The sequence below is a fragment of the Pogoniulus pusillus genome, chromosome 29 (assembly GCF_015220805.1).
Source record: "Pogoniulus pusillus isolate bPogPus1 chromosome 29, bPogPus1.pri, whole genome shotgun sequence".
Lineage (NCBI taxonomy): Eukaryota > Metazoa > Chordata > Aves > Piciformes > Lybiidae > Pogoniulus > Pogoniulus pusillus.
The window spans coordinates 16,139,653-16,153,322 of NC_087292.1; positions in this window are offsets into that span (position 1 = coordinate 16,139,653).

Sequence of the window (13,670 nt, forward strand, 5' to 3'; positions counted from 1 at the left end):
GGTACTGGAAGGCTGCTCCAGGGTCTCCCTAGAGTCTTCTCTTCTCCAAACTCTCCCAGCCTGTCCCCAGAGGGGAGGTTCTCCAGCCCCCTGGTCATCTTTGTGGCCTCCTCTGGACCCACTCCAGCATTTCCATGTCTCTCATATGCGGGGGGAGGGGGTAGAACTGAACACTGCAGGTGGGGGCAGAGCAGAGCAGAGCAGAGCAGAGGGGCAGAATCCCCTCTCTGCTCTGCTGCACTCCCTGCTCTGGCTGCAGCCAGCACACAGCTGCCTCTGCGCTGTCGGCAACCAATGCTGGCTCCTGGAGACTTTGTCACCTCCTGACACCCCTCCCCCGCGCCAAGTCCTTCTCCTCAAGACTACTTTCAAGGCTGCTGAACGAACCCAACAATTCTTGCACCTCACCTGCCCCAAAACCCTCCTCCGTGTGCCGTCCTGGGTGCATAGACACCCCCAGCATCCCCCAGAACCCTTCTGAAGCATCCCCAGTCCTCCCTGGCCGGGGTGGGGGCGGGGGGAGCAGGATCTGCCACAGGGCTTTTCCTCGCTGGCCGCTGCCCGGGGATCACCTGCAGTTCAGCTGATTTATGAACGGAGAAATTTTCGAGCTGCGTTTCCTTTCCATTGTTGTTTCAGTTGCTGCGCTCCCTTCCGCCCGCCTCTGAACGCCTCCTGCCACGCTGCGAGCGGTGAGAAAGGCGCCGAGTAAACACTCACACTCGGCCCGGCAGCTGGGGGGCAACAGCCTTATCCCCCCCCCCAAAATCAGGGGAGGCAATGAGGCTGCCCACCGGCCGGTGGATGTGGTGCTCGGAGCGAGCGGAGCCCGAAAGCAGATCCCTCTTTTTCCTGCCGCTGCGATTCGCCATGGGGAAGCAGCATCCCAGCGCCCCCCACACACACCCCCAGCAGCACAGCCCCTGGGAGGTGGCAGTCCCATGGGGGATGCTGCTCTCCCACGCCTCCGTGGGTGGTTTCACTAGAGGGACCCAAAAGACGTTGTGCTGAAGGGAGGTTTATCTCCCCATGGAGGGCAGGGCCGCCCTCAGCCAAGGGCTTTGCTCTGCTCTGGCTGGGCTGAGTCATTGTCCCCAGCTTTGTCCTGGTTCTGGGGCTGGGTCATGCTGCCAGCTCTGTCCTGGTTCTGAGGCTGAGCACTGGTGCCCAGCTCCATCCCCGCTCTCAGGCTGAGCAATGGTACCCAGCTCCATCCCAGTTCTTGGGCTGAGCACTGGTACCCAGCTCCATCCCCATTCTCATACCAGGGCAATGCCCAGGTGGACACAGGATATCCTCCAACTGTTGTCCCCCACCTTGGCACAGAGAGAGGCTGCTCTGGAGAGACCTTGAACCCATTTACAGCAACCTCAAAGCAAAAGAAGAAACAAGCCAAAGAAAGGCACCAAACCTCAGCTGCAATCTCAGCTCAACCCAGCACCCACATCCCCACCACAACCACCTGCCAGCCCATTCCCGGACCACCCAGGAACCTCAAACCCACCGCAGACACCCCCCACCACCACCACCACCTCCCCCAGGCTGCGTGCGTGGTGGGCAGCTGCCCGTGCCTGCCTGCACCCATTGTCCTACCCTGCACCCCCACAGCCCTCCAGCCCCCCATCACCACCTCCCCGGGGCCAGGAGGTGGGGAGAGGAAAACAGGAAGCCGTCCCCAGCGCGCGGCTGCGGAAATGAGACAAGCGGGCTGGAGCGGCGGCGAGGACGGCGGGAGGAAGCGGACGGGATATTTGGAACTGACCATGAATTCTTGGCCTTATCTCTGCGCCACAGAGACCCAGGAGTCCTTACAAAACAGAGCCCAGCTGGAGCCAGGCCCGTGGCCGGGGACGTGGCCTCGTCCCGCCGCCGCCACCGCTGGTACCGCGCTGGCCGGAGGGGGTGTTGGTGGCAAAGGAGGGCGACGCCAAGCCGGTGCGGCGCGTGGGAGCTGCATCCCCCAGTTGGTGGTTGCAGAAAGGGTCTTGGAGTCAAGGAATAGAGGCAGAGGGATTGTTTGGGTTGGATAAAGGTCTCTAAGATCATCCAGCCCAACCGTCGAGCCAGCAGCGCCGTGGCCGTCAAACCATGCGCCCAAGTGCCACGGCCGCACGGTCCTTGAACCTCTCCCAGGGATGGGGACTTCACCACCTCCCTGGGCAGCCTGTGCCAATCCCTGACTGCTCTTGCAGCACAGAATTTTTTTCCTCATCTCCAGCCTAATCAGGGAGAAGAATCACAGAATCACTTTGGTTGGAAAAGACCTTTAGCATCATCCAGTCTGACCCTTCTCTGACTCTACCAAGTCTGGTGCTAAACCCTCTCCCTCAGCACCACATCTCTGTGGCTTTGAAACATCTCCAAGGATGGGGATTTAACCACCTCCCAGGGGAGCCTGTTCCACTGTTTGATAAGCCTTGCTGCAGGGAGGGGATGGAAAGGCCTGGGTGGTCCCCATGTTGCACATCCCACCCTTCAGCAGGGATCTGGGGACTGAGGAACTCCTCAGCATCCCTAAATCTTGGGAAAGAATCCTGTTGGTTTCTGACCCTCCAGGGCATGAGTCCCCCTTTCTTTGTGGGGAACAATTCAATGTTCTGTCCATGGCCTGTGCTGGGACATCTTCAGGAGGGGGGTGTGATGGGGACACCTTCACCTCCCATTTTGCTCCTGCCCACACCGGTGGCAGAGATGAGATGCAGGCGAGGTGGTGGAAGCTGCAGCTCTGGAGACATTCAAGATCAAACTTAATGGGGCCCTGAGCAACCTGATCTAGTTGGAGGTGCTGGAAGAGGGGAGGTGTAGACTGGAGAACAGGCAAACTTCCTTTGCAGGGAGGGTGGTGAGACCCTGGAACAGGTTGCCCAGGGAGATCATAGACACTTCTTCCCTGGAGGTGTTCAAGGCCAGGTTGGATGAGGCCTTGAGGAACCTGGTTTAGTAGGAGGTGTCCCTGCCCACAGAATTAGGTGATCTTTAAGCTCCCTTCCAACCCAAAGCATTCTATGAAGCTATGTCCCTGCTCCCACTAGGGAGGGGGTTGGACAAGATGACCTTGGAGGGTCCCTTCCAACAACACATTCCAGTATTCGATGACACCGATCCCCTTCCCGTGTTGCCTTTCCTGCCCATGAAGGGTTACAGCCAGCCCAGCTTGCTCCATCTCCTCCTTCCAGCTGCTGCTGCTGTTGCTCTCCTCTTTGTTGGGTTTTAATTCTTCCTGGTAACAATGCCCTGTCACTTCATATCCAGCACATGGAACTCGGCTGGGGAATAGCAAAGGGCTCCGAGCTGGGAGCGCCCGACCCAAAGGCAAAGGTTTCTGCAGAGCTTCCTAAAAGCAAGCAGGGGAGCAAGGGAGGGACAGTGGCATCGTCTCCTGGGAGCTGAGGTTACCACCAGAGCTTTGGTAGCTCCACAGTTGGGCTCTGGTAAGGTCAGGCCCTCATTTGTTCGGTGGTGGTGAAAATTAAGCAGGATATCTGAAGCGGGCAGAGGGATGCCCCAGGGGGAAGTGCTGGGAGAAGCCTGAGGTAGGACATCAGAGTCCTGGAGTGTTCCCACATGCAGCCATGGGCACCCAGTGTGGTGGCAAGAAGGTGGGGCCTTTGGAGCTGCAGAGTGCTGGTGGTGTGGGCGATGCCCACGGCCAGGACCCTCTGTGGAAGGCTGCTGCCGCCAGCAGAGCTGAATTTGGTGGCTGAGAGGGAGGAGAGCAGGGTGTGACAGGTCACCCTGGCAGAGGCTGAGACTCCTCCTCTGCGGGGAGGAGGACAAAGGATGGAAGCGGCTGCCCCGTTGCAACACATCCCCGGCGAGCACAATGGAAATGCCATCCCCTGTCTTGTGAAACAGGAACCTCATATGATCTCGCTGAGGGCTGGGGACGCTCCGAGGGCTGGGGATGCTCTGAGGGCTGGGGACTCTCCGAGGGCTGAGGACACTCTGAGAGCTGGGGACGCTCCGAGGGCTGGGGATGCTCTGAGAACTGGGGATGCTCTGAGAGTTGGGGACACTCTGAGGGCTGGGGACACTCTGAGGGCTGGGGATGCTCTGAGAATTGGGGATGCTCTGAGAGTTGGGGACACTCTGAGGGCTGGGGACACTCTGAGGGCTGGGGATGCTCCGAGGGTTGGGGACACTCTGAGAGCTGGGGATGCTCTGAGGATTGGGGACACTCCGAGGGCTGGGGACACTGGCACAGGCTGCCCAGGGGGGTTGTGGAGTCTCCCTCTCTGGAGATATTCAAAACCTGCCTGGATGTGTTCCTGTGTGATCTGCTCTAGGAGATCCTGCTCTGGCAGGGGGGTTGGACTGGATGAGCTTTGGAGGTCCCTTCCAGCCCCTGACATTCTGTGACACTCCCATGTGTGGGGCTGGGGACACTCTGAAAGCTGGAGGTGCTCTGAGGGCTGGGGACGCTCTCGTAGGTCTGAGTGATGCTCCCCAGGCTCCTTTTTCCACTCATGGGGAGGAACAGGGACAGTGAGGACTCCCCCAGTGTACCCTTTGCCCTGGTGAGGATCAAGTTGCCACCACCATCACTTGGAGACCTACTGTCAGAAGAACAGAGAATCATTCAGGCTGGAAGAGACCTCTAAGATCATCGAGTCCAGCCTTCTACCCAACACCTCCATGACTACTACACCACAACTCAAAGTGCTACATCTACTCACTGATGCCACACAACCCACCCCCAGGGACAAAATACCTGCTGGTACCTCCTCCCTCCACCAAACCACCACCCCATGGAGGCAGCCCACAGCCCTCCTACCAAGCAACCCTCTTCTACCCCTGCAGCCCTGCTGGGTGACTCCTAAACAAACCTGCTGCTCCCTTTATGTTCTTGACCCCCAGATTTAATTAGCCTCCCCCCAGTTTCCTGCCTCGATGAAAAATCACTTCCTCAAGCAGGTGGCTGAGATACCACCAGGGCTGGTGTTGTTTTCTTCAGAGGCTCAGGGGGAAGGTGGTAAATTGGGGGGGGGGGGGGAAGAGTTTGTTGTTTATTTCTGTATTTACAAAGCACAGCTTTTTCCTGGGGCCAGGCATCGGAAGAGGGGGCAGGATGTGACCTTCATCCACCTCCTCCTCGCTCTCACAATGTGGCTGTGAGCACCAGGAGCCATCACTGACAGTGTGTCCTGTGCTCTCTGTGTGTGTGTGTCCCCAGCTTGTCGTTGTTGATGGGCACCTCCCACGTCGCTCCATTGGCACCTGGCCCCTGCCACCTCTCACATGCACAGAGGAGGGGAAAGGGGAAAAAAAAAGGGGGGGGGGGGGGGGGGGGGGAACAGGGAAATAATGGCAAGGTTGCTGATTTCCTCTCTGGAAACCAAACAGGAGCAGATCGTGGGAAGGAGGGAAGGAGGTCCCCACGTGTCCCTTGGGACCTTCCTCTTCTGTAGGGAGTGGCCAGGGCATGTTGTCCCCTCCTTCACCCTGTGCATGGGGCAAATGAGCTCTTTCCTCCTGGTTCATGGAGCAAATGAGCTCTTTTCTCCCATGTGTGGGGCAAATGAGGCCTTGTGCTCCATGCATGGAGCAAATGAGACCTTGAGCTCCATGCATGGAGCAAATGAGACCTTGTCCTCCATGCATGGAGCAAATGAGACCTTGTCCTCCATGCATGGAGCAAATGAGACCTTGTCCTCCATGTATGGGGGAAATGAGACCTTGACCTCCATGCATGGAGCAAATGAGACCTTGTCCTCCATGTATGGGGGAAATGAGACCTTGACCTCCATTTATGGGGGAAATGAGACCTTGTGCTCCATGCATGGAGCAAATGAGACCTTGTCCTCCTGGCTTGGAGCAAATGAGACCTTTGATGGCATCACTGCCACAGGTAAAGAGGAAGTTGCAGCAGTACTTTCCAAAGACAAAGGGGCTGTCTTCCAAGAGCATCCCTGCCTGATCAATCCTCAAAGGGAAGAAATTGTTCCTCATGTCCAACCTAAACCTTCCCTGGGGCAACTTGAGGCCATTTCCTCACATCCTATCACTTCTCCGCTGTGAGAAGAGATCAATTTTCACCTGGGTCCAGCCTCCTTTCAGAGAGCTGTAGAGGGCCAGAAGGTCTCCCCTCAGTCTCCTCTTTTTCTATCTGAATACCCCCGGCTCCCTCAGCTGCCCCTCCTCAGCCCTGTTCTCCAGACCCCAGCCTCATTGCTCTTCTCTGGACCTGCTCCAGCACCTCAGTGTCCTTCTTGGAGTGAGTAGCCCAGAACTGAACCCAGGATTCAAGGTTTAGCCTCACCAGCACAAAGGGGACAATCCCTGCCCTGCTCCTGCTGGTCACACCACGGCTGATCCAATCCAGGCTGCTGGTGCCCTTCTTGGCCACCTGGTCACGTCCTGACTCATCTCCAACCACTGTCGACCAACACCCCCAGGTCCTTTTTCTGCTGGGCAGTTTCCAGCCACTCTGCCCCAAGCCTGGAGCCTTCAAGGGCTTGTTGTGACCCAAACACATAGAACCACAGAATCACAGGATCACAGAATCATAGAACCACAGGACCACAGAATCACAGGATCACAGAGTCACAGAATCATAGGATCACAGAGTCACAGAGTCAGGATCACAGAGTCACAGCATCACAGAGTCACAGAATCACCGAGTCACAGAGTCACAGGATCACAGAGTCACAGAACCACAGGACCATAGAATCATAGCATCACAGAATCATACAATCAGAGAATCACAGAATCATAGCATCACAGAACCACAGGACCATAGAATCATAGCATCACAGAATCATAGCATCACAGAATCATAGCATCACAGAACCACAGGACCATAGAATCATAGCATCACAGAATCACAGGATCACAGAGTCACAGGATCACAGAATCATAGCATCACAGAATCACAGGATCACAGAATCACAGGATCACAGAATCACAGCATCACAGAGTCACAGAATCACAGAATCAATAGCATCACAGAACCACAGGACCATAGAATCATAGCATCACAGAATCATACAATCACAGGATCATAGCATCAACCCGGTTGGAAGGGACCTCCAAGCTCATCCAATCCAACCTACCACCCATCCTTGTCCAATCAACTAGACCATGGCACTAAGTGCCACACAGGGCTCAAAACTCAGCCTGGAAAGCAACCTCATGAATGAATTCATTCTCTCATCCATCAGCACTCCCTCATCTCACACCATGTGAGCAGGTGCAGTCCCCCTGCGATACAGAGCCCAGAGCACCCTCAAGACCCCCACCCAAGGGCTCGTAGAGGCGCAGGGGAGCTGTGTTGCAGTGGGGCAGGCTCCTGCCCAGGCTGCCTGGCACAGTTGGTTGTTGTTAGGTTTGGCACCGGCCGCACTCGTTGGGCTCAACAGGGGAGGGAGGGAGGAAGGGAGGGAGGGAGAAAAAGGAAAACTGGGCTGAGGGCAATTTAATAAAGTTCAGCATTACGAGCTGGGGAAAAGCTGTGGAACACACAAGTGGTAAGGCAGGATTAATCTTCCCTTTAGTCTTGGGAATTATGTTTTCATTAATCCTAATTTTTCCAGATGTTTCGCTCCTTCTACCCTGCCTCTTCAAAGCCTCTGCGGCTGCGAAGGCGAACGGAGCCATGAGAACGTTTTAAAGAGACAGATCCAAAGCTTCAATTGCTTCCTTCTTTTTTTTTTTTTTCCCTTCTCTTTTTTTTTTTTCTTTCCCTTTTTTTTTTTTTTTTCTTTCTTTTTTTCCCCTCCCTCCCTCCTTTCTTTTTCTTCCTCCCATCCCCTTCAGTTGGGCTGTTGGGGAGCGCATGCCTGGGCGGTCCCCCCCCTCCCTCCACATGATGCGTTACACAATGTGCTAACAAGGCCACTCGGACCGCGTGATGCCACCGTGACGTCTGTTTGTCTTTGTGTTATGTGTGTCGTGTGTGTCCCCCCCCATCACACACACACCTCCCCACCGCCGTCTTCTCCTCTCCTCTCCCCGGTAGGACCCGGTTGGGAGGGGTTTGGGAAGGAGGAATTGGAAGGGAAGCAGAGGTTGGCTCCCTTCCCACCGCCTGCCAAGCGGCGCTGCAGCCCCGGGGGTCAGAGCTGGACCCGCAGCTGTTTAAAAGGCGCTGGGCGCTCGCTGCTGGCTCGCTTCGGGCCACAGGAAGGTGTCTGTGTGGCACCCAGGGAAGAGCCAGGAGGAGCTCCGTGGGGATGGCTCAGTTTGACAGTAGGGTTTGTAAGGGACAGAGAATTTGGGGGTGGAAAGGGTGGTGCAGAGAAGAGCGCTGCTGAGACTAGGGGCAGTGGTTCTCTGCTGACCACGCAGCGTCTCGCCTGGGCACCTGCGTGGGTGAGTGCGTGGCTCCTGCTCCATCCTGCCCAGCAGCAGGTCCTCAGCACTCAGCCCTGGGTGTCAGCACCTTGCCACAGGATTGGAGCGCCCAGCCATCCTACAGGGACTACGCCAGAGTTCCCATTCCTTCTTGCCCAGCAGGGCCCCAGCACTCACCCCTGGGTGCCAGCGTGTCACTGTGGGTTGGAGGCACCCAGACACCCCACGGGGATGAAGTTAAAGCTCCTGCTCCTTCCTGCCTAGCAGCAGGCCCCCAGCACCCATCCATGAGTGCCAGAGCATTGTCACAGGGCCAGAGCACCCTGCCAGCCTGCAAGGATGAATTTGGGATTGCCATTCCTTCTTGCCCAGCAAGTCCCCAGCACCCATCCCTGAGTGCCAGCACATCACCACGGGCTGGGAGCACCCAGCCATCCTGCAGGGATGAAACTGAAGCTCCAGCACCCATCCCTGGGTGCCAGCACATCACCACGGGCTGGGAGCACTCAGTCATCCTGCAGGGATGAAACTGAAGCTCCAGCACCCATCCCTGGGTGCCAGCACATCACCACGGGCTGGGAGCACCCAGCCATCCTGCAGGGATGAAACTGAAGCTCCAGCACCCATCCCTGGGTGCCAGCACATCACCACAGGCTGGGAGCACCCAGCCATCCTGCAGGGATGAAACTGAAGCTCCAGCACCCATCCCTGGGTGCCAGCACATCACCACGGGCTGGGAGCACTCAGTCATCCTGCAGGGATGAAACTGAAGCTCCAGTGCCCATTTCTGAGTGCCAGCACATCACCACGGGCTGGGAGCACTCAGTCATCCCGCAGGGATGAAACTGAAGCTCCAGTGCCCATTTCTGAGTGCCAGCACATCACCACGGGCTGGGTAACATTCCCAAAGCTTCTCCGGCCAGCCCTAGCCCCGCAGAGCCGCAGGATCCAGCCGCTGCCGCCCGGGCTGGGCTGAGCATCCTCTGGTCTGACGCAGAGAGGGTCAGACAAAGAGGATCAGAGCAATCCTCCTGCTCTCCAGCGCTCGGGATTCAGATCCATGGACTTATATGGCCTGCAACAACAACAACAACACAAAAAAACCCACCCTCAAAGGGCGGTGGGAGCATGCCCAGCGTCTGGAAATCCAGCTAGGACTAGATCCCTTCATCAGCAGTTTCTTGTACATGACTTTCTCGGCCGGAGGGATTTGTTAAATTTGCAGGAGTGTTTTCTCCCAGTGCCACGGACTGGCTCCTGCCAGCGAACGTTGGCTGGGCTCTGGCAGATCCTGTCGCCTTGGATGACCCTGCCTTAATTCAGCTTTCCTTTGTATCCACAGCCCTCAGCAGGGAACTCCTCCAGCAGCCCCAGCGCGGATCGTACTAAAACGGTTCCCCAATCGCCCCCTCCCCTGCCCGCCCAGTGAAAGGGGGCCCTGGGGGGGGTGTGAGTCAATGCTCCCCTCCCCACCCCGACCCTTGCCAGATGCTTCCTCAATCCCAGCTGCTTCGGTGCCCAAATAAAACCCTTTGTGCCTGGAAAATGTTACTGGAGGGACTGGACCTTCCTCGCCAGGAGGACCCTGGCACCCCCCTGGCACACCTTGCACCGTGGGGTTAATTATTGGCTCCCTTCAGGGGTGCCCCAGGGCTATGGGGGGACTTTTACCTTCCCAATGACCTCTCAAACTTCGACCTTTTTTTATGGCTGCCATAAAGGTTATTTGTTAATCTGCACCCCAGCAGGTTTTAGCCTCCTCTGCAGTGGGGTCTTTGGTCCAGGGAGCATTTGGGCATCACTGCTCTTTGCACTTGGGCTGGTTTGAGAAGTTGGGAGGCTAAATGGGATGGCATTTTTCCCAAGGGAAGGGGATGGGGGTACCCAACTGCTTGGCAAATGTGGAGGCTGGTCCCAGCCTCGGTGTATGCCCACATGCCAGCCTACAAGCTGGGGGTGCAAGGGACTGCAGATCCCTCACTTGTCCTCTGTCCCTCTGGGATCCCAAATCCCTGAATTCTGCCCAAGCAAGATTTCCAGGTGGAAAAGGAGCACATGTCCAAGGACATCTCACTGAGCCTGCCCTCCTTATCACCCTCTGAGATAAGCCTTGTCATCCCCCAAAGCAGCCCTGTCCCCAAGCACCCAGCCCACTGCTGCTTCCCTGCATGCCCCAAGGCAGCATCTACTGACCCACCGAGGGCACAGCAGCCTCCAGTGTCCCTGCATGCCCCAAGGCAGCATCTGCTAACCCACTGAGGGCACAGCAGCCTCCAGTGTCCCTGCATGCCCCAAGGCAGCATCTGCTAACCCACTGAGGGCACAGCAGCCTCCAGTGTCCCTGCATGCCCCAAGGCAGCATCTGCTAACCCAGTGAGGGCACAGCAGCCTCCAGTGTCCCTGCATGCCCCAAGGCAGCATCTGCTGACCCACCGAGGGCACAGCAACCTCCAGTGTCCCTGCATGCCCCAAGGCAGTATCTGCTAACCCACTGAGGGCACAGCAACCTCCAGTGTCCTCATGGGTGAGGGCTCCCACCACAATGTAAGCTCTGGCAGTGCTGGGATCACAGAATGGTAGGCTTGGAAGGCATCCTCTGGAGATCATCAAGCCCAACTCTGTGCCAGGGCAGGGTCACCTAGAGAAGGTCACACAGCATCACAGCCAGGCAGGTTTTGAGTGTCTCCAGAGATAGAGACTCCACCACCTCCCTAGACAGCCTGCTCCAGGGCTCCATCATCCTTCAATTAAAGAAGTTCCTGCTCATGTTTAGCTGGAAATTCTGGTGTTTAATGATGCTCCAGGAGGATGTGGTTCCTCCAGCATCTTCCTCCCTCCTCTTCCATAACCTTGCAAATTGGAAGCATTCTACTGTTTAAAAGTCCTCCTCAAAAGCTTTTTCTTTTAGTGTCTTATTTAATGTCCCATTTGAATGTCCCAGATTGAAGTGGGAAGGGGATGGCTGAGCTGCTGTGGGGCAGCAGGAGGGGAAGGAGTATGCAGAAGAGGGCACCTCGGTGCCTGGCATACCAAAGTGAGCCCTGCCCTTGCTCACATTCATCTCCCTTGCCTAGCCAAGACCAAAACTCTTCCCCCAGCTCTTCCAGAGCAGCTCAACTCCTCCATTTCAGGAGCAACAAACACCTGCTCTGAGCATCACCCTGGGGATTTGTCTCACCTACATCCTTTGAGCAAACCCTCAAAGAGGTTTCACTGCCCCAGGATATCTCCTTGGAAATCCTCTTTGGTTTCATTGTGAGGGGTTCTGGGGCTCAAATTGCCTTTCTTGGCCCTTTTTATACCAGCAAAATGTGGGGGGAGGCTTTGCCTATGTTCCCTCATCCCAGGTCTCCTCAACCCTGGTGGAGGTGGGAGCCAGCAGCAGCCACAGAAGCTGGGTTGGGCTGTGCCCACAATGCAGGCATTGGAAAGAGCAATAGGAACATCTACTCACTTGTCCCATCCCATCTCAGGGGCCACCAGAGAGAACCACACAGGCCTTGGGGACCACAGCCCCACATTTCCTTGGCCAAAGGATCTTCACAGGAGCATTTACTGCTGTTAGAATCACCAGCTGTGGAGCAGGGACATAAAATGATAGCATTACAGAATGGTCTTGGTTGAGACCTTTAAGAGTCCAAGCCTGAACCCAGCACTGTCAAGGCACCACCAAACCATGGCCCTCAGCACCACATCTCCATGGCTTTGAAAGCCCTCCAGGGATGGGGACTCCACCACTGCTCTGGGCAGCCTGGGCCAGAGCTAAACAATCCTTCTGGGGAAGAAATTCTTCCTCATGTCCAACCTAAACCTCCCTTGGTGCAGCCTGAGGCCATTTCCTCTTGTCCTGTTTCTTGTTCCATGGCAGAAGAGACCAACCCGACCTGGCTCCAACCTCTCTCCAGCGACCTGAAGAGATCCAGAAGGTCTCCCCTCAGCTTCCTCTTCTCCAGGCTGAACACCCCCAGCTCCCTCAGCTGCTCCTCCCAAGACTTGTTCTCCACACCCTCCACCAGCTCCACGCCGTGGATGACCAAACCATCCCAGTTCCATCCTCGCCAGCCTCCCTCCAACCTCACCACCGCCGCACGAGTTCAACGCAGCCTCCTTGCACCTTGCTACCTCCAAAGCTCCTCTTCCTCCTATACCTTTGCCCTGGTTTCCAGCATCTCGGGGTTGAGAAGTGGCCGGGGAGGGTTTGGCAGAGGAGCCTGACAGAGCTTATTCAACAATTGTTTCCCATTTGGTGCCCTCGCCTGCCTCAGCCTCCAGTAACAATGACGAAGAGCGGCGCGGAGCCAGCGCCCGCGGCAGGGGTGTTGAGATCAGGGACAGCACAAAAATATCTCCTCTCTGGAACAAATATTTACCAACCCCTTCTGCCTTTTGTTCTTCTGCTTCTCATACAGCTGCCTTTTGGCTGCGTTTTCTTCTTCTTTTTCTTCTTTTTTCTTCTTTCGTTTTTTTTTTCCCCATCCTTTCCTTTTCTCTTTTTTCTCTTTTCTTTTTTCCTTTTTTCTTTCCTCTTTTTATATTTTTCCTTCTTGTTTCTTTTCCCCTTCTTTTTATTTTCTTTTTTCCTTCTTTTCTTTTATTTTTTCCTTTTTTTTCTTTTCTTTTTTCCTTTTTCTTTTTCTTTTTTCCTTCTTTTTTCCCTTCTTTTCCTTTTTTTCCTTTTCCCTTCTTTTTATTTTCTTTTTTCTTTTTTCATTCTTTTCCTTTTTTTCTTTTTTTCTTTTTTCTTTTTTCCTTTAATCTTTTCCCCTTCTTTTTATTTTCTTTTTGTTCCTTCTTTTTTTTTTCCCTTATTTTTCTTTTTTTTTCTTTTCTTTTTTCCTTTTTCTTTTTCTTTTTTCCTTCTTTTTTCCCTTCTTTTCCTTTTTTTCTTTTTTCCCTTTTCCCTTCTTTTTATTTTTTTTCTTTTTTCATTCTTTTCCTTTTTTCTTTTTTCCTTCTTTTTTCTTTTTTCCTTTTATCTTTTTTCCTTCTTTTTATTTTCTTTTTCTTTTTCTTATTTCTTTTCTTTTTTTTCTTTTTCTTTTTTTTCTTCTTTTCCTTTTTCTTTTTTCTTTTTTAATTTTTCTTTTTTTTCTTTTTCTTATTTATTTTTCATTTTTCTTTTCCTTTTTTCTTTTTTCCTTTTATCTTTTTTCCTTTTATCTGTTCTTCCTTACTTTTTTTCCTGTTCTTTTTTCCTTTTTTTTCTTTTCTCATTTTTTCTTTTTCTTTTTTCCTTCTTTTTATTTTCTTTTTCTTTTTCTTATTGCTTTTCTTTTTATTTTCTTTTTCTTTTTTTCTTCTTTTTCTTATTTCTTTTTCTTTTTTTCTTTCCCTTTTTTCTTTTTTCCTTTTTTCTTTTCTCATTTTTTCTTTTTTTC